This window comes from Coffea eugenioides, chromosome 3 (assembly GCF_003713205.1).
Source record: "Coffea eugenioides isolate CCC68of chromosome 3, Ceug_1.0, whole genome shotgun sequence".
Classification (NCBI taxonomy): Eukaryota; Viridiplantae; Streptophyta; class Magnoliopsida; order Gentianales; family Rubiaceae; genus Coffea; species Coffea eugenioides.
In genome coordinates, this window is record NC_040037.1 from 34,805,995 (window position 1) to 34,825,452 (window position 19,458).

Consider the following 19,458-nt stretch of genomic DNA (forward strand, 5'->3'; position numbering starts at 1 on the left):
TTTTTAGTCAGACAAATCGCATTTAATTACCTACTTTATAATTATTATTATGTTTATTTACCTAACAAATCGCATTGAATTATCAGTTGTATGTAGTTATTAGCCAAAAATTAGTCTCTTTTTTTTGGTTGCCAATCAAATCATATTTGGTTGCCCTTTTTAACAATTAGAAATTGCTAATTAATTAATTAGTATTGTTACTTTTTTGTTGCATAGAGAATCGCAATTAATTACCAAATTGTTGCTGTTAATTGTTAATCAATTAATATGTCTACATTGCTCCGCTTGAGAAAAACGTTTCTCGTTAGTCTTTCCTTCTTTGCTTTTGGCCATCTTAATAATTAATTGATTCATAATTAACTAATCTTATAAATTAACATGCTTAATTACCAATTCTTTGCAATTAATTATGGACAAATTTTATTTGTTTAGTTTAAATCCGTACTTTCTCGATTTCTTCATCCACCGTTTCGCATTACTTGTCATCAACCTCCCTTTGTTGATAGGTTATTGTACCTTGGCTGAATAATGCTGGTCTGATTTTTATTATGTTGCCCATCCGTTGTACAATTATCAGTAGCCGAATAAATCACGGCTATTAATTATTATTATTTTATTGTAATTATTGCTTTACCTGTGTTCGTTATTACTAGCTATTAATTAATTGTTAATAACTAATTAATCGCGCTTTTTTTTATTGACATTTTTTTTACCCAACAAATCGTATTTACTTCATAACTTTTTTGCAATTATTAACAAAAAAAAAAATATTTTTGTCCAAAAAATCTCATTTAATTACCTTTTTTCTTTTCAAATTTTATTAAGAAAATGTCCTCTTTTAGCCAAAATTTAAATTACCAACTTTTTACAATTATTGAACACTTTGTTTTTAAAGAACAATTAATTATCAATTTTTTGTAATTGATATATATTAACCATTAAACACCCACGTGGCGCGTGAAGATTGGCTGGTCCTGATGATGTGGAAATGCTTATTAACCATATATTGAGGGTTTTTTCTTTCCCCTGGTAAACCGACGGCAGCTTCTTCTTTCTTCTCTGTGTCTTTCAAAACATAGCAGCATCAATCGATGTCAAGAGCTTTTCTTTGCTTTTGTCCTCTGGACAAAACTCCATTTTTTTTTATGAGACCCAGAGGCCTCCCCTCAATTTCTGGCATTTGATTGTACTTGGAAGAGATTGTAATTTCTGGCATTTGATTGTAATCTCAATTGGAGGGTCCGGATTTTTCCTTCTGCAGAGTGGTTGCTTAGGATTTGATGGACGATGGGCTCGAGACAGAAAAGGGCTGGTAATCTTCTTCCTCTTCCACTCCCGGTTTCTGCCAGTTCTCCCTCTTGTTCTTCTTCATCTTCCTCCCTCCCTCGAGTAGTTAGGGCTAATTTTTTCTGTTTTCCTATAATTTTCCTGATATTTCTATTTCATTGGCTAAAGCAGCAAATCTTTTTTTTTTTTCTTATCTCTGTCGTGTCCTTTTGTGAAACAGTAAGGATGGGGAAGGTCAATATTTCATCTCCACTATCTGATGTGAATTTCTAGAATGCAGATATATGGTACTTTTCTTCCCCTTTCTTTCCATGATTAATGTCTCTGTTTCATTTCTGTTTTATCATTGATTTTTTATTTTTAATCAGAAGAAAAACTTTTAATATGGTCTGAGATGATGAATAATTGATGATTAGCTAGCTTTTAGATATTTATTTACTTTCTTTTTTGTATCTATTTGGTGATTTATTGTTCCATTTTTTGTTTTTGTCTTGGATTTCTTCTGGAGTTCGGAGGAAAAATGGCCACTTGTGAAAAACAACTGGTGAGTGAAAATGTAAGTTTGCTGCATCAATCTGATTTAATTTTTCCCTCTTCCACGCCTGGTTTAGGATTTGATGGATGATTTTTTTTCCTTTTTTTTTTGTTCTTTTGGTGCTACTTTTCCAAGTATATTATTGGTTGTTGTTACAGGAAGGAATATGAAAACTTGAAGTTGACATCTCTAAGAAGTAGTTAAAGCTGGTAATATTTATTTGTGTTCTACTATTTATACTATAAACCATAGTCTTTTTCTATAAATGGTTTCTCTCACCTAATTTAGCCTATTTTTGTTTATTGAGGTTGTTGTCAGAGAAAGGATAAAGGTAAAAGTGATTGGAAGAATGAGCAAATTTCTTCCAGTGTTTTGTGTTTTGGGTTTTATTGTGTTTGTCAAAGTAAATTAGATACGAGTATCTTTTTCTTCTGTATCTTCTTTTTTTCCCTTGGCTGGCAAACATAATGAATCTGTTATATAAACTACTTGGTATTCTTCGTAATGTCAAGATTTGGGAAGCTGTATGATGAAATCTTTATTTCATAGTCGATTTTTCTGGTTTTGTGGTTTTAACGTGCAAAGTGAAATCATTATTATGACTAACTTCCTTGAAGATGTTTTGATCAGTTCATGATTCATGAGATACATAGTTATGTGAATTACATAAATGGAGTTTCAAAAGCAAAATCCATTTAATCTACTATGAAGATACCATCTTTCCTCTTTTAAATTACTAAAAAAACTTGGCTCGATCTTTGACTGGAAAAATTATGTTCAGAAAATAGTATTCCTATGCGTCATACAATTGACATTTGATGTTGGACCTAATATTGCATTTTTTTTTAAAAAAAAAAGAAAAATTGGAAAATAATGCATAGGAACTTCTCTAGAATTTGCTTCCACATATATGTACAATGTTTTGTTCCCTTTGGGGAAATTTCATCAGTGACATTATTTTTATTGATTGATTTCTGTTGGTAAGACTAGCTTTTATACTCTCTCAATAGATTTCTTCTCTTGTTTCTGTTATCGCCATTTTTTTTTTTGTGGATTCTTCTTTCTTCTAAGCAACTTTAAAGGTTCTTTTCTTTATATGAATATGTTATTATTGGGGTACATCTAATCCTAATCCTACTTCTGTAGCAGGAAATGACCATACATTGGGTTTTGTTACTGGTGGGTCTGCTCATGTGCAAATGCAACTTAGCACCAAAGAGTGTGAGAGTCTGGGATTAACTGGTCTGGCTCTCTGCTTAGACTGCAACACCTTTGCTGAGTATGTCAAGGACCAAGGTTGTACCTTTTTTATTATATGAATTTTGTTGATCCTCAGATATTTATGGTTTTTGGTGGATTTTACTTCTGGGTTTTGATGGGTTTTTTGAATTGATTACTTGCTGGTAAGTACATGGGTTGTAAAATGGTAATATTTGGGATTCTTGTTTCTGTACTATAGCTGATTGGTTGTCAAAATTAACGAATAGTGGGAGATAGATGCAATTCTTATTGCTTTTAGTTGATTTAAGGTCTGGGTTTTTTTTTGTTTGGATTTATGAATTGCTTATTTATATGTGAGATGTCTTTTTTTTTTTTTTTTCCGGAAACGATAGATGATATTTCATAGAAATTAGAGACTTTACAATATTTGAGCAACGGCTCAACTAACTGTACCAAGTGTACCATGACACTTAAGGAGGAACAAAGGTTCTCTCCTCATCCATACATATGCTTAGAGCATAAAAACTAATCTGATTACATAAATTCATATTACTAATATCCCTTGCAACAAAGGAGCACACTTGAAACAGCTTAGCTAATGCTGTAATATCTTCCACCAGCGTGATCAAATTTGGATGATCTCCTGTCCCATATTTTAGAAATGAAGTAAGCCTTTTGTTGGCAGTGACAACTTTGATCCTTGGCCATCTCAGCTGACTTGCTTTCATGAGAGCCAATCTTACTCCTATGGCTTCATCTTGTATAGTCACAGATGAGCTTCTATCTACTAGCGCCCACTCCGCTCTGCTTCGTCCACCTTCCTGCTGAGCCACAATTCCTATTCCAAGCTTATGACCCTCCCCTACCTTTTTTGTCACAACCTGGATTTCTGCTATTCCATTAACCTCCACCTCTTCCTCCTCCAGACTTGAATTAGCTATTTCTGTTTCTGGTGTGCTTCTGTCTTCCTTTCCACTACTAGCCTCCTCAAACTCCAGCCACTCTGAATTAGCCTTATGAACCACTCTTACACCTTCTCTTTCCTTTCCTTCGAACTCCAGCTCATTCCTGTCTTTCCATAGTTGCCAGAGAATGTTTGCTGTCAAGGCTATGTGCTGCTTTCCTTCTCTCCTAGACTTGGCTTGCACTAATGTTGCCCACCATTGTTTGAAGCATCCTGTTAGATTCTGAATTCCATCCCACTGCACCGGAGCTAACTTCCAAACCTGTTGAGCCTGAGTGCAGTGAAACAAAATGTGTTCAACTGTTTCCACCTTATCCCCACATCTTAAACAAAATGGTGATCCTTGTCTTGTCCTCCTGAATATTGTCTCCCTGGCTGTTAGAGTATTGGTTATACACCTTCATATGAACAATTTGATCTTGTGTTTGATATTCAGCCCCCACAGAGACTTCCACATTAGTGTGTTAGAATCATCAAAACTAGAGCCGGATTCCCCTTTAACAGCCAGTTCCTTGCTTTTTTCTTCCTTTAGCAGAGCTTGATAACAGGACTTAACTGAGTACTCCCCTTGTTGGTTATAGATCCAAAAGTGCCTGTCACCCGCTCTTGACAAACTGATGGGAACCTTCAGAATGTTCTCAGCATCTTCTTTGTTAAATACTCTAAAGATTTCATTTCTATTCCACCTGAAATTAGTAATCAGCTCATCAACAGTACGCTCCTCCCAATCATTTGGTTTACTTGTGGTAGGTACCCCATTAGGACTATTTGGGATCCATTGGTCTTTCCAGATTTTGATACTCTTTCCTGATCCAACTCTCTTCAATGTGCCTTTCTTCACAACATCCCTCGCAGCCATAATGCTTTGCCAGAACCAGGATGAATATTTGGGGCATTCACTTTGTAGTATGGATGTCCTGGGGTAATATTTAGCTTTAAGTATTCTGCTTACGAGCAGGTTTGGGTTTCTTAATAGTCTCCATATCTGTTTTCCCAGTAAAGCTATGTTGAAGCACTGCAAATTTCTAAACCCCAGTTCTCCATCCAATTTTGCCTTCATCATTTTTGTCCAAGAGCACCAATGCACTTTATCTTTCCCATCTGAATCCCCCCACCAGTATTTAGCCATCAATCCTGTAATTTCCTTACACAGCTTAGTTGGTAGTTTGAAGCATGACATAGTGTAGGTTGGCATGGCCATAATGACAGCCTTTAGCATCACCTCCTTACCTGCTGCACTTAAGAATTTATTCTTCCAGCTGCTTAGTCTAGCTTTGATACTGTCTTTTATGAATCCAAAGACCTGGCTTTTTGTTCTTGTAATCACCATGGGTAGGCCTAGATATTTGCCTTGATTCACTACCCTTACCCCTGCAAGAGGCCTGCATGTCTCCTCCTTGTCCCTTTCCTTCGTATTCTTACTGAAACAAATGGATGATTTCTCCAAATTAATCACCTGCCCAGATCCTCTCTCATACTGCTCCAGTATTTCCTTCACCTTCCTTGCTTCTTCCCTTATAGCTTTACAGAATATTAAAGTGTCATCTGCAAAAAATAGGTGGGTAATGGCTGGTCCATTTTTGCTGATCTGAAGTCCACTCAAAAGCCCTTGACTTGCTGCTTTCCTTAGTAAATTTGATAATCCCTCTGAACACAGCAAAAAGAGATAAGGAGACAAGGGGTCACCTTGTCTGATCCCTCTAGATGGCTTCACATATCCCTTGATTTCTCCATTGATATTGAAAGAATAAGAGACTGAATTGATACACCTCATTATCCACTCCACCCACACCTGATTGAACCCCATTTTCTCCATAACATCTTTCAGAAAACCCCATTCAACCCTATCATAAGCCTTGGACATGTCTATTTTTAAGGCAGTAAATCCATCCTTGCCTTGTCTTTTGTTTTTAAGGAAATGAAGGCATTCATGCGATATAATAATGTTGTCCAAAATCTGCCTGTTGGGGATGAAAGCAGATTGGTTTTTGCAGATGCACTGGTCAAGTACAGGTTTGAGTCTGTTAGCTAGAACCTTGGCAATGACTTTGTATAGAACATTACAAAGACTGATGGGTCTGTAATGTTTCAGATCAGTAGGTATGTTCACCTTAGGGATGAGGGAAATGATTGTATGGTTTAGGGACTTAAGCATATGCCCAGAATGAAAGAAAGTTTGGATAGCCTTTACCACCTCCCTTTTAATTATCGACCAGAATTTTTGAAAAAAGAGGGGTGTCATCCCATCAGGCCCAGGGGCCTTGTTGGGATTCATAGAGAAAACTGCTACCTTAATCTCATTTTCCCCCACAGGTCTGGTCAGATTCCTATTAATCTGGTCAGTAATGGTTCTAGGAATGCCATCCAGTATATCATCCTGACACTCTGTTCTAGAAGACTTAAAAAGCTGTTCATAATATCCTGTAATCTCATGAACTATCTCCTCTTCCTTAGTGGTCCAAGACTCATCTTCCCTCTGCAAATTCCCTATTTTATTCCTTCTCCTTCTCCCTTTAACTACCTCATGGAAGTATCTAGTATTTTTATCACCTTCCTGCAGCCAGCTCAATCTAGCTTTCTGACTCCAGTATTGCTCCTCCTCTTTATAGGCTCCAACAAGTTGAAGCTTCAGCCCTGCCACCCTACCTTTCTTTCCTTCCTCCTCAGACCTTTTTTCCTTACTGATTTGTTGCTTAAGGTTCTGGATTCTCTGCCTAGTGTTCTCAACAAAACCATTTTTCCACTTTAACAAGGCTATTCTACAGCTCCTAATCTTCCTAGCAACTCTAAACATCCTAGAACCCCTGACATCCTCCCCCCAAGCTCTCTTAATAACGTCTCCTACACCTTTTTTCTGAATCCATCTCTTATCAAAAAAGAAACGCTTTTTCTTCTTCCCTTCCCCAGGCTTAGTATCCAAAACTAGCATACTGTGATCAGAGGCTAAACTCTCTATATGAGTACACTTAGGTTTTTCAAAAAGGTTATGCTAACCACCACTGCACAGACCTCGATCCAATCTTTGTTTGATCTCATCATTTTGCCACTGATTACTCCAAGTCCAGGGATTCCCCTCAAACCCAATGTCTATCATTCTATTCTCCTGTATAAAGCATCTGAAATCATGGAAGCTCCACTCCTTCCTAGTTCTGCCACCCCACTTTTCCTCATTAGAACACAGATCATTAAAATCCCCCATTATCAGCCAGTTTTCACCCCACAACTCTTTCCTTCTCCTGATAACTTCCCATTGGCCTTTCCTAATCTGACTGTCACAAGAAGCATAAATGCCTATCAGCCACCAATCCTGTTTCACTTCAGTATCCTCAATCAGCACTTCAATAGTGAAAGCTGAGCTCTTAATGTCTTTTACTTTGGTCTCCTCGTTCCATAACACAGTCATACCCCCAGATCTATTCATAGCCTCAACCACAAAACTATTGTCATACTGCAAAATGCGCTTAACTTTCTCCATGTACTTCACCTTATTCTTAGTTTCACTCAAAAAGATCAGGTTCAGGGAGAGGAGGTTCTTCACCTCCTTCAAATGGGGAATTGTCAAGGGGCTCCCTGCTCCTTGGCAATTTCACACCAGAGCTCTCATTGGTCCTTTGGGGACCAGTGAGGGCTGATCCCTTCCCCTTTCAGAGAGTCTAAACAAAAACCTGTTCCTTGGTCTCCTTTAAATTTCTTCCCCAACTGCACCTGTTCCTCGATAGCTTCCATCTCTTCATCTCTAAGATGAAACTTCCGTGTCATCCCATTAATCTCCTTCAGAGGAGATCTCCCCTCTCTACCTCCTTTACTCACTCTTCTGAATCTCCTCCCTTCTCTTTTTGGACCAACTTGATTTTCTTTGTCATTCAACTCATCAGTTTCCATTCTCATAAGGTCCTCCCCTCCCATAAAATCTCCTCTCTCTACACCCTCTACATCACTTATTCTGCCCTCTCTTAGGTCCATAGCAATACTCTGCAAAGCTATATCCTTACTTGAACCTTCAGGTTCTATAAAAGCTACTTGACTACCTTCCTTGCCCTTACCACTCACCCTTTCTCCCATTCCTAACTTAGAGGTGCTTCCACTCTCCTTCCCTAGCTCTCCCTCCCTAAGTCCCTCCAATCTCCAGCTTGGGATATTCCAATCTACTTTTTCCTTGTCTATCACAGGTAAACTACCCTGTTCCTTCTCCTTAAAATGCCTCCCAACGCCCAGTTCCTCACTCCCTCTGCTTATATCTGAAATTCTGCTTAGTTCCTGGCTCTTTATCCTGACCCTCAAACTCCTCAACCCTGACCATCTCACCACTCCTCACCTTCCAAATCTGTTTGTGTGGTGTCCAGCTATTAGGACTGGTGTCTATTTGAGGGGAACCTCTCCCCCCTATCACCCTCATCCAGGGACCATACTGGTTCTGACTCTGTCCTTTTTCCAGCACTACAAAAGTCTTACAATTTTTTTCACTATGCCCTACTATACCACAGCTATAACAAAAGTCTGGGCATTTCTCATATTTAAAAGGAAGCCATTTGTTCACTCCACTCACCTGCACTGTAGTACCTCGCAGTAAAGGCTGGGTTATATCTATCATAGCCAACAGTTTCAAATGTTTTCCTTCCTTACCACCAGTCTGCGAAATCACCACGTCCCTAACCTCATTGAAAATGGATCCAACCTTCCTCCCTACTGCTTTAGACAAGCAATGTAAAGGTAGATTCCACACTTGCACCCAAATTGGAGCAATGCAGAACGCCTCCTCATTCTCCTCAATACCGACCTCCCAATTCCTAATTACTAAAATCTGATTATCTATGATCCAGGGGCCCCCCATAAGAATCCTTTCCCTATCTTTAGGGTCCGGTATAGTAAACTGGAACTGATTAGGTCCCAGTTCAGCTACCTTAAGACCTTTTGGGTAGCTCCAAGCCATGGTAGCAAAGTTTTTAACACCTGTAAAATTAGCTATCTTCTCTCCTCGTATTCTCCCTATAATACTCCCCTGACACTCCAAAATTCCTTCATCCAGGTCCCCCACCTCTAGAAGAGTACTTCCCACCTCCCTCTCCGAAAGGGCAAACTTTTGCATCACTCCCACCAAGTCTTCTGCCATAATGTCACTTGAGCTATACTGGAAGAATTCCTACCTCTAAGGACCAGAAAAACACAGAACGTCCAGCCCCTAGGGGGTAAACGTTAAAGAAAGCAGCTTTAAAAGACAGATTGACTCAACCAATGAGAGCAGACACACCCAAACCAACAGTGTTCAAGCGTGAAAAAGAAGAGACAAAAGAAAAAACCAAGAGACAAAGCGAGCACAGAGATACTACCTTATCCAGACTGTCCTCCGCTCTCTTGAGTTGATACTACCTTCCTTCAGCTTTAAGTACTGTGAATCAATCTATGTTTTTGTTTTTTCCTCCATTCTTCCTCTCCTTTTTTTTTTTTTTTTTTTTTTCCTTTTTCCGGTTCTCCACCAACCGACAGCTCCACAAACTCTTCTTCCTTACAGACAACTACTAAACAAAGTGCTAATTAATATCCACTCATTTGAAGTGCTTTAAGTTCCACCTTCAGACGACGTTGGCTGTAAATGCAGATCCCCACATTGATGTTCCCTGAATTGTTGCTTGAAATTTCAAAAAACCCAAGGTTCCCACCAAGGGGAGAACGGCTCTCTTCCCAAGAGAGAGAGAAACGCCTCTACACGTGAGAGGATTCTTATATGTGAGATGTCAATGGTGATAATTTGGAAGGAGAACTTGAAAAAGGCTATGTTTTTATACAAATCAGATCGAGAGACTATGCTTATAACAGTAAATAAGTGTATTTTGACTTTTGTTGTTTTCACTATAATTTTTTGTGATTAAGTTTTGTCAAAATATGGATGGGTAAATAGTATTTTGGAAGATTTCTCTTTTTTCTTTTTGTGCCTCAGATAGCTTAAGGATAATCGCAGAAATCGAAATAAGATCCTCATTGGGATTCTTAAATTATCTCACGCAATTAGTGGCGTTAAATTGTAATCTGTAGAATTCCAAGTAACTAGCCTGGATTATGGTAATGGTTCAGTTTTGTTGCTCTTGAGGATGTTTTGCACCTGAGCTGACGATGATCAAGACATGCAAGAACAATAGTTCTACGATTCTACGATCATGATTTCCTAAGTTACGACTTGTAGTTCATTATATTTGATGATTAGGACCATACGGCATACGCATTAAATTGGAATATTCTATTGGCATCCTTTATTGTACCAAATGAAGTACTATCAAGACAAATTCTGAATGGAAATATGCCGTTTTTTTAAACCTATACCAGAGAACCCTTATTCTTCAACCCTTTTACATCCATTCTGGTGAATTTGAAAAATTTAAATAGCTGAAACTTGTGTAACAGAATTCATCAATTATATAATGACTTAGATTTGTTAAAGAATTTTGGATTGTAAGATTACAATAAACTTTTTGAACATTCTGCAATAATTTACTTAAGAGGAAGAAAATTGCTCATGTCGTCAAGAAATCCAGGATGTTTGACAAGATCTGCATTTAACATATCCAGTTTAGATGGCAACATGTATAGATTTCTGTATAATATTGGAATGATCTTTTTGAGCATTCCGCACATAATATACTCAAGTAGAATATGATAATTTGGAAAACCCGATGTTTGGAAAGACTCCGGAGGCAGTTTAGATTTGTCAGTGCCTCTCAGAAATCTGCCCCTTGGCTTTACCTTAGGCTTAGAGATGGCTTGCTGGATTGGTCTATTTTTATCTATTGATTTTCATTGTGAATTTTTGTGTCCAAAGCTTGGTTTTGACTTTCTTGGTTTTGCATCTGCATAACCACATGAAGCTGCAGCCGGGGAAAACTTCATTGACAGAGTTTTCATTATGGGTCTATAGAGACTGCATTTTGGAGATCTCTTTTGTATGTGGATAGGATTATATGTTATTTTAAAGTTTCTTTTATGCAAAAAAAAAAAAAGAAAAAGAAAAAGAAAAAAAGATGTTAAAAATTTGTTGTATGTTGTTGACGTAAAACATATCTTGCATCTGAAATATTTTCATTGTGTAATTATTTGATTTGGTTTTTCAAAACTCATTTATTGTCGTAATAAGATTTTAGACACGAGATAATGGCTTGTTTCTCTTATAGGTTATATGTAGATCTTCAGTCCATATTGTGTTGAATCCTGTACCTCTTGCTATTATGTAGTCATCTTTATCGTGTTGAATCCTATTTCTCTTGCTATTATGTGGTCGTTTCTATATTTTACAATTAAATAGGCTTCTTATCCGACATATTTGAGTATTGCTCTCAAAAAGTTGAGCTTCCTCTTGAATTTGTTCATGAGTGGCACATTTTTTATGCACATCAAATCATGGCAAATACAGTTAGTCGATGCAAGATGACGTTACATGGTATATATTACTTTGAAATTTATGACATTGCCAATCCTATTCAATTAGTAGGTAAAGCAAAAAATGACTTTTCGTCACTTAGTCACTAAGTTAAAATTGTGGCTTATTTTCGCTGCTTAATAAAATTACAAAAACCTAATCCTAAAGATTTGTGCACTTTTATATAACTTTTCATGCTTGTTATCTAAATTTGAATTATTGGACACTTCTGGGCAAGTCTAAAAGTTACACCGCGCATAGCGCGGTGTTATCCTCCTAGTAGTAGTCTATGTGGGCTTACATTCAAGAGTTGTGAGAGCAATTCTTCAATTACCTCAATACCGTTCTTCCATCTCACATTCCAAGATCATATTAAGTAGTGCACCTATGTAAAAATACGTAATTAAAATACTTTAATCATCAACAAATTAAACACCTTCACTCCATTTAATTTCAGAAAGCATAAAATGTAAAATGTGTACACTAAAACAAGATGGACAAGCAGACAGATTTGATCAAATATGTTCAAGTACGCTGACCATGATACATACCATGAGAAAAAAGAGTTTCTTATGCACAAACAAAAATGTCACGTTGCGAAAGAGATTAGAAATAGTACAAAGTGCACTCATGATATATATTCTAGTGCGAGGTCATCCATTGTCTAACATAATAAGCATGAGAGAAACTATTTATCAATGATAATAACTTCTAAACTCGAGAAAAACCTTTTCAAGTCTCATTTAGATGTTTTAAATGTGAGAAGTAAATATGAAAGTGAAACTCACAAAAGCAAACTCAAGCTTCATGTAGGCATATTGGTTTTTAGTTTTGATTGAACTGTTCATGATTTTGACTCATATTACTATGGACTTCAATATAATTCCATAAATTTCTCCTTTTTGAAAGTAAATTCTAAAGATGACCATTTGAGATGTTTTAGTATAAGAAACTCTAATGCTTTAATAGCTAGAAAAGAACATAAAAAGTAAGACAAATAAGAACCCAGTTTTCCTTTTAGTAGGATATGATATTAATATAACATCCTTCCTTCCAACAAGAATGCATTACACCTTGGATTATTTATGATAGCTAACAAAATATGTAAATTGACTGAAATAATTTGTTAGACAGCCATTTTAGCCACAAATTTACCTATACCACCATTTCTCTGAAACATCACCATAATATTTTCATCAAAGATTGAATGAAAATTAGTTTGTGACAAAACAAGCTAATAAAAAGGAATCACAATCTACAATTTCAAGTTCAGTTTAAAAAAAATCAAAATCAATTTCACAATCATTTCATCAAACAACTAGTAGGCAACAACAAACTAGTTCTATGGTCAATCCCAGAAAGCAGTTCTATTATCAAAACTTCCAAATATTAGCTACTGCTAATGGCTGCAAGCTTGTCCAATATGATACCTCCTACAAGAAAACTCAAGTGTTTTTCCGAGTATATCCAATTTTATGGTATGAGACAAATCAAGCGACAATTCACTTCACCCCGTAGGAGATGAAACGATGGATTTCCCTGAAATCTTTTCTAAAGAGAGAATGGAGCATTAGATTTTAATAATAATGAATGAAAATGCAGATTAATCATTGGAAAATTCCTTTAGCGTCAAACGATATCAGTATTGGAAGATAAGGCGGAATTAAAAAAGACAGAGAACAAAGGACTGGAAGTATAAGAACTTCAGATGTTTTAAGAACTAACACTGGCTGATGAAGTTAGTGCTCCAAAATTTATTATCCCTCTTCTTTATTAACCGGATCAAAAAGACAAAACTACTGTGTTTTGTAGCTGCATTTTGACAAGAAGTGCGTATCCATTTTCTTCCCTTAGATATCTTCATCCTTATCGTCAATTGCAGCAAGCACACAAAAGAAAAAGAACATCTGCCCCTGGTCCGGACAGATGTCACTAAATAATGGTGACCTGAACCTACCAAATAGTTTAAACGAGCATTTGGGGAGTTGCTGATGTGGATCTGATGTTTATGTTGAGCTTCCATTCTAACAACCAAAGAAGGTAACTGACCTTGCACAAATCTACGATTGTATGTTTTTTAAACTTGGTAGAGGCAAGGTACCTTTTAACACATTCATTCTTCTCATTCTTAATCTCCTACCCCAACTGCGCTTGAATTCCAACTTGTACAAATTTGGCTCTCTAAACAAATCAGCCCTCCGAGCAGCTTCCTTTTCTTGGACTTTGTCAAGATAGCAGAAAGTCAGCCTACCAAAAGGTTTATTTAGCTATACCAATTCTTCAATCTGATGACATTTGTCTTGATTCGCATGACTGAATCTTAATGTTTAAAGATAAGAAAAAACGTCCCATTTTAAGCAACATTTCACATATGAAAATGCAGAAAAATCAAAATGCCTTGCGATTATCAAATCACTGATCCGGAGGTGGTCATTGAGAGTAGTGCTCCTTGACTCTCAAAAACTCTAAAGTGTAAAGCTTGCAAACAGATCACGACAAAGTATTGATTGTAGTAATTGATTGATGAAGGTAAAGCAAATGTATTAACTTGCTAACTTATGTTGGCAACTGCTTAATATCTACCAAAATCAAAACAAAAAAAAGGCTCAAAAACTTGCCCGTCTACATGACAAACGAAGCATTAGTCTCAAAAAATAATAATATTAATAGATAACTTGCAAATGATTTAAATCCAAGGTAACAAATCTTGCAAATGCTCTGCATCAGATTTTCCAAAACTCAAAATAAATTGCGCAAGATCATGTGCAAGATCATACACTATACGATGTGTTATGTTGTAATACTCATTGACTTTTACATCTAGCAATAAGGAATGTGTTATGCTGTAATAGTCATTGCCTTTTACACCTAGCAATAAGGAACTCTTCCTCAAAATGTCAAAAAAATGTATAGCATCATGAGATTGAATACACACAACTGAAGACAGCATAATGGTTGGAATATACCGCACTGAAACATCCTTAAACATAGGCGTAGACAAGAATTTTCTGACAAAATATGATCAATCTCAAAGTAGGGAATCTGGTAATGCTTGCACCATTCAATGTTGGGCAGCTGCTCATGTTGCAACACCTTCCCTTTAGATCAGAAGATATGCATCGTATAGGGAGGCTTCGGATGGATTGGTAGGAGGTTTACAACTCAAGCTATTCAGATGTGCCAACTTATAATCCTTCAACAGATGAAAGCTTCTTGAAAGTCATATCCTCATTGCATACTATTAGATAATATAGCAAAGGTTCCTCAAAAGGTGCCATGCCTTTTCTGTTCAAAAAGTGCCTTGTGAGCAAAAAATATTGAGCTATCCTCAGGCATAAGTAAACAGCATTTTGAATTTCATGTTACAAATTTTATGCAAGCCATGCTGACTCCAAAATGCAGCAAATAAAAGAAAGTACAGCATAAAAACAATCAGTAAAATACAGTTATTAGAAGATAACAGCATAAATCAATGCTAGGTTTTTCAAGGAATGAAATGGTAGATTTTTTTTTATTGAGAAGTTTTTTTTTTTTTTTAAAAAAAAGGACAAGTATTAAGAGTGTAACCAGCTAGCTAAATTAAGGTCACCCATTTCCAAGTTATTAAAATTGACTTTAGTTCCTTAGGTGGAACCTAGCATTCGACTGTTTTAGGTGCACAAGTTTGTCATGAATCAAATTAACATCAGGTTAATGACCCCAGAAACCTTTTGAACCTGCAATATGGCCACACTCAAACTTCATATCTAAGAGATCAAACTATCTAAACAATGTATCTGGACTTTGGATCTTGTTCAAATCACTCTAAGATGATAAGACAACCTGTTTCAGTAGGAGTAGTCCTTGCATTCTTGAAATATAAACTTAGAAATCCACAACAACATACAGAACAAATCATGAATAAAATGAAAAAGGATATGAACATTAAAGGATGGTAGTGGCATTCAGGTACCAAATCCTTCCCAAAATTTCTAAACAAATGCAAAATTTTGTAAGAATTCACTAAGTACTAATTGAAAACACTGAATTTGCAAGAAACTACAAATACTGATCTTGAAAAATGATGTTTTTTGAGAATTAAATGGCACTTTCTTGCTATTTCTTCCAACAAAGCTACGTAGTGGAGACAATGGACATTATTTATTTCACCGGGTATGGAGTGATTATATATTATGAAGTTACATATTGTCCTTATAGCTGATTTTCTAAGTTAATTTTTTATTGGTAGTTAGCAAACCAGAACACTCTAGGGTGGCTCATTTTCTTCGTTTTTTATTTATTTATTGATCTCTTTATTTGTTTTCCTAATTTCAACATATTTACAAAAGGAACTTGAATTTTTCAGAGCAAAAGTAACTCACCAAGTATTTTTAATAACAGTTCCCTTACAAGGCATGGACACTCTCTTTCACCGGTGGATTGCCATCCACATGAACTGTATTGCCAAGAAGTTTGATCCTTCCTCTTAGAACACTTCCTGGTTGAATGATATGAATCAAGATTTCCATGTATACCCCAGCATTGAACTGGACCTCACCTACATAAAAATTTTTACCTTCTCCATAGTCCATTCGACTGTTTTAGGTGCACCAAGTTTGTCATGAATCAAATTGACATCAGGTTACTGACACTAGAAAACCTTTTGAACCTGCAATATGGCCATACTCAAACTACATATCTAAGAGATCAAACTATCTAAACAACGTATCTGAACTTTGGATCTTGTTCAAATCACTCTAAGATGATAAGACAACCTATTTCAGTAGGAGTAGCCCTTGCATTCTCGAAATATAAACCTAGAAGTCCACAACAACATACAGAACAAATCATGAATAAAATGAAAAAGGATATGAACATTAGAGGATGGTTGTGGCATTCAGCTACCAAATCCTTCCAAATTTTCTAAACAATTGCAATTTTGAAAACTGCAAAATTAATTTTGTAAGAATTCACTAAATAATTGAAAACACTGAATTTGCAAGAGACTACAAACACTAATCTTGACAAATGATGTTTTTTGATAACTAAATAGCATTTTCTTGCTATTTCTTCCAACAGAGCTGCTTAGTGGAGATAATGGGCATTATTTATTTCACCGGGTATGGAGTGGTTATATATTATGTAGTTACATATTTTCCTTATAGCTGATTTTCTAAGTTAACTTTTTTATTTGTAATTAGCAAACCAGAATACTCTGGGGTGGCTCATTTTCTTCGTTTTTATTTATTCATTGATCTCTTTATTTGTTTTTCTAATTTCAGTGTGTTTACAAAAAAAATTTGAATTTTTTCAGAGCAAAAGTAACTCACCAAGTATTTTTAATAACAAGTTCCCTTACAAGGCATGGACACTCTCTTTCACCAGCAGATTGCATTCCACATGAACTGTATTGCCAAAAAGTTTGATCCTTCCTCTCAGAACACTTCATGGTTGAATGATATGAGTCAAGATTTCCATGTTATACCTCAGCATCGAATTGTACCTCTCCTACATAAAAATTTTGACTTACATAGTCCATTTATCTAATTCATTTCAAAGAATCACAATTATCAAAGTCTCGTGAAAATGCAGGTTGGAGAACTTTATCAGATGAGCAAAGGAAGCGTATTAACCATGGCATCTCTTCCATCAACTTTGTAATAGCCTTGAACTAGAGTATTTGCCCCATCAGATTGAGACAACAGCTTATGCTGATACGCACAGCTTTTCATGTACAAGAAACTTCAAAGCATGTCATCAGACCATTCATCAGATTTTTAGCACTCAAACAACTGCATAAGAAAGCAGAGCTGCATTTGAGAATTCACAACATAAAAGAATGTAATCCCCCAATTAATTTTGTTTAACGGACACATATATTCATTAGAGAATAAGAACTAACTCTGCAACTAAGAGATCAACCACCTGAAAATATTCTGGTTGGCTAACCACAAATAAACAAGTAATATCAAGGACCAGCTACAAATCATTGCATACCGGGCGAAACAAAAAATAGAAAGTTGCCTATTATTACACCAACTAGCTCTAATTGGATGACATATCAAGCAATTGCTTCAAGGCTACTTGACAATTTAATCATCCGAAAAGCTTCACAATTAAATAGCATTGCTGCTTGAATTTGTCTTTGAAGTCATTTAAAGTTTTCTTGAATCATAAATTTTTCATCTGAAAGAGGAATGTTATCTAATGCATGAGAATCCCCATAGCCCATCCAAATACAAAAAGCGGTGCCTTGTTGGGGATGGTCTGAAGATGATTCTGAAAAGAAGTATTCCTGATGCTTGTGAATGTGATTATGCAGAATGGCAGATCATTACCCCTTTAAATTGTCTTTAAAGTCAGACAAAGCTTTCCTGACTCACAAATTTTTCATCAGAAAGAGGAGTGTTACCTCATACATGAGAATCCCCTTAGCCAACCCAAATAATCTTTGTTACAGCATGTTGGAGAGCTCGAAGCCTAAAGAAAACCTATTAGACCCTCAGCCCTCTATACTATTCCATGTGTTTTTAAAATGGTTCATTGTAGACTCTAAAACTAAACTTGGTATTGCCTATAACATAAGAAAAGACGCCATTAGAAGCTGCACAACAATTGAATATAGCAAAGAAAAAGCATTACAGGAATGCTGAACTGTACCTAAATTGTCTCCATACAAAGGAGGAGAAAGAGTTTCTTTTGGGAGTGCCCTAATGGATCTATTTGAAACTAGAAAGCCCTCACCTAGCAAACAAACCATCATTTTGCAAGTGCCAAGAATGTGTAGGCACTCATCTGATCACCATATAACAGGAAACCATGATAGCTGAAGACTTTTGTTCCAATATATCTGTTACCATATAAAGAAAAAAATCATAAATTGAAAAACAATTAAAAATAAAAGCAGACACACAAAATAAGATGGTTGTCAAATACTTTGCCGAACAACACAAAATTGTGATCACCTTTGTCCCAAGTAGTGAAAGATAGATTTTAGCATTTGTTCCTATAGCATAAATAGCAACAGATACAAAAGCTCCAACAGGTAACTGGTCAATGGCCTTGAGCTAATTTCAGAACAAATTAAGGAGCAAAGTATGTTCACAATCATTACTTTAAAGGTTAACAGTCTCCCAGTACTGCTACAATTTTTTTCAAAGAACATGACATAGGATCAAAAGCATGTTCACAATAATGCGTTAAGAACATAGTGTGTTAAGCTTACGTTATGAAGTGCATTCTTTGACAGGTAAAAAAAATCAGTATTTTTGAGTAAAAAAGCCCTTAGTTTCAGCTAATAAGTGGAATTCCTCAACTGAAAACTTTGCATCACTGATCACTGCTTGAAAATATTTTCACTTTGCTCATTGAACTACAAGTCTTTTACCAGAAAGACACTCAAGTATCTATAATTTTATGACTCACCAAGCTTCTCCACGGTCATTCTCATGCAGAGCATTCTTATGGCTTAAAAACTATCACTTTGCTGGCTGGCTACATTTATTGTCGGCCATAACAATCTGACAAACACATTGCTTATGTCAAAATTTCAAACCATAAACTCGATATGGCATACTCTTGGCTGAATACATAAATGCTAAAAGAAATGAGAAACTCAAAACCCTCTGCCTTTGAGTAATGCTATTATTTCTCTAAGTCTAATAACTTGTTTGAGAAAAAGGCAAGACTTTATTAGTCCAAAACTTTCACTACTGAATATAAGTCCAGAACTAAATTAACAATAAACTGAAATAATTAACAATGCAATTAAAAATACAGATAGAGATAAAAAAAATTCAGTCTACAATGTATGTACTAAGTGCTTAAACAAAGTAGAAAGAAAATAAGATGAAAAAATTTGATAAAAAAAATACATGATTGGATATGCTGAAAAAACTAGCCTAATTCATAGCACCGAATTGGGAAAGTTTATGCTATCCATAAAAAAGTGCAAAAAACTAGTGGTGCGGTGGTTAGAAAAGATTTACCGCTGTCAATACTAGGAAAATATTTTAAGGAGAAAGAAATACAGATGGATAGAACAAGCAAAACAAATTGACAAATCTA

The 19,458-nt window shown here is 35.9% G+C and overlaps 2 long non-coding RNA genes across 7 annotated transcripts; one reads left to right on the forward strand and one right to left on the reverse strand.

Moving 5' to 3' along the window:
* Positions 1-1,047: 1,047 nt before the first annotated feature.
* Positions 1,048-11,005, forward strand: LOC113765474. 3 transcript variants are annotated; one of them, XR_003467723.1, is made up of 6 exons: positions 1,048-1,312; positions 1,508-1,574; positions 1,796-1,843; positions 1,981-2,031; positions 2,972-3,118; positions 10,865-11,005. It is a non-coding gene; the product is annotated as an uncharacterized LOC113765474 (long non-coding RNA). The 3 variants fall into 3 exon arrangements; XR_003467722.1 differs by lacking the exon at positions 10,865-11,005 and having other exon boundaries at positions 2,969-3,184; XR_003467721.1 differs by lacking the exon at positions 10,865-11,005 and having other exon boundaries at positions 2,972-3,184.
* Positions 11,006-14,140: 3,135 nt separating this feature from the next.
* On the reverse strand, positions 14,141-18,907 carry LOC113764651. 4 transcript variants are annotated; one of them, XR_003467656.1, is made up of 6 exons: positions 18,817-18,907; positions 18,052-18,241; positions 17,025-17,965; positions 16,722-16,899; positions 15,774-16,060; positions 14,141-14,697 (listed from the first exon to the last, which is right to left on the reverse strand). It is a non-coding gene; the product is annotated as an uncharacterized LOC113764651 (long non-coding RNA). The 4 variants fall into 4 exon arrangements; XR_003467657.1 differs by having other exon boundaries at positions 16,722-17,183; XR_003467658.1 differs by having other exon boundaries at positions 14,141-14,692; positions 16,722-17,965.
* Positions 18,908-19,458: the final 551 nt, after the last annotated feature.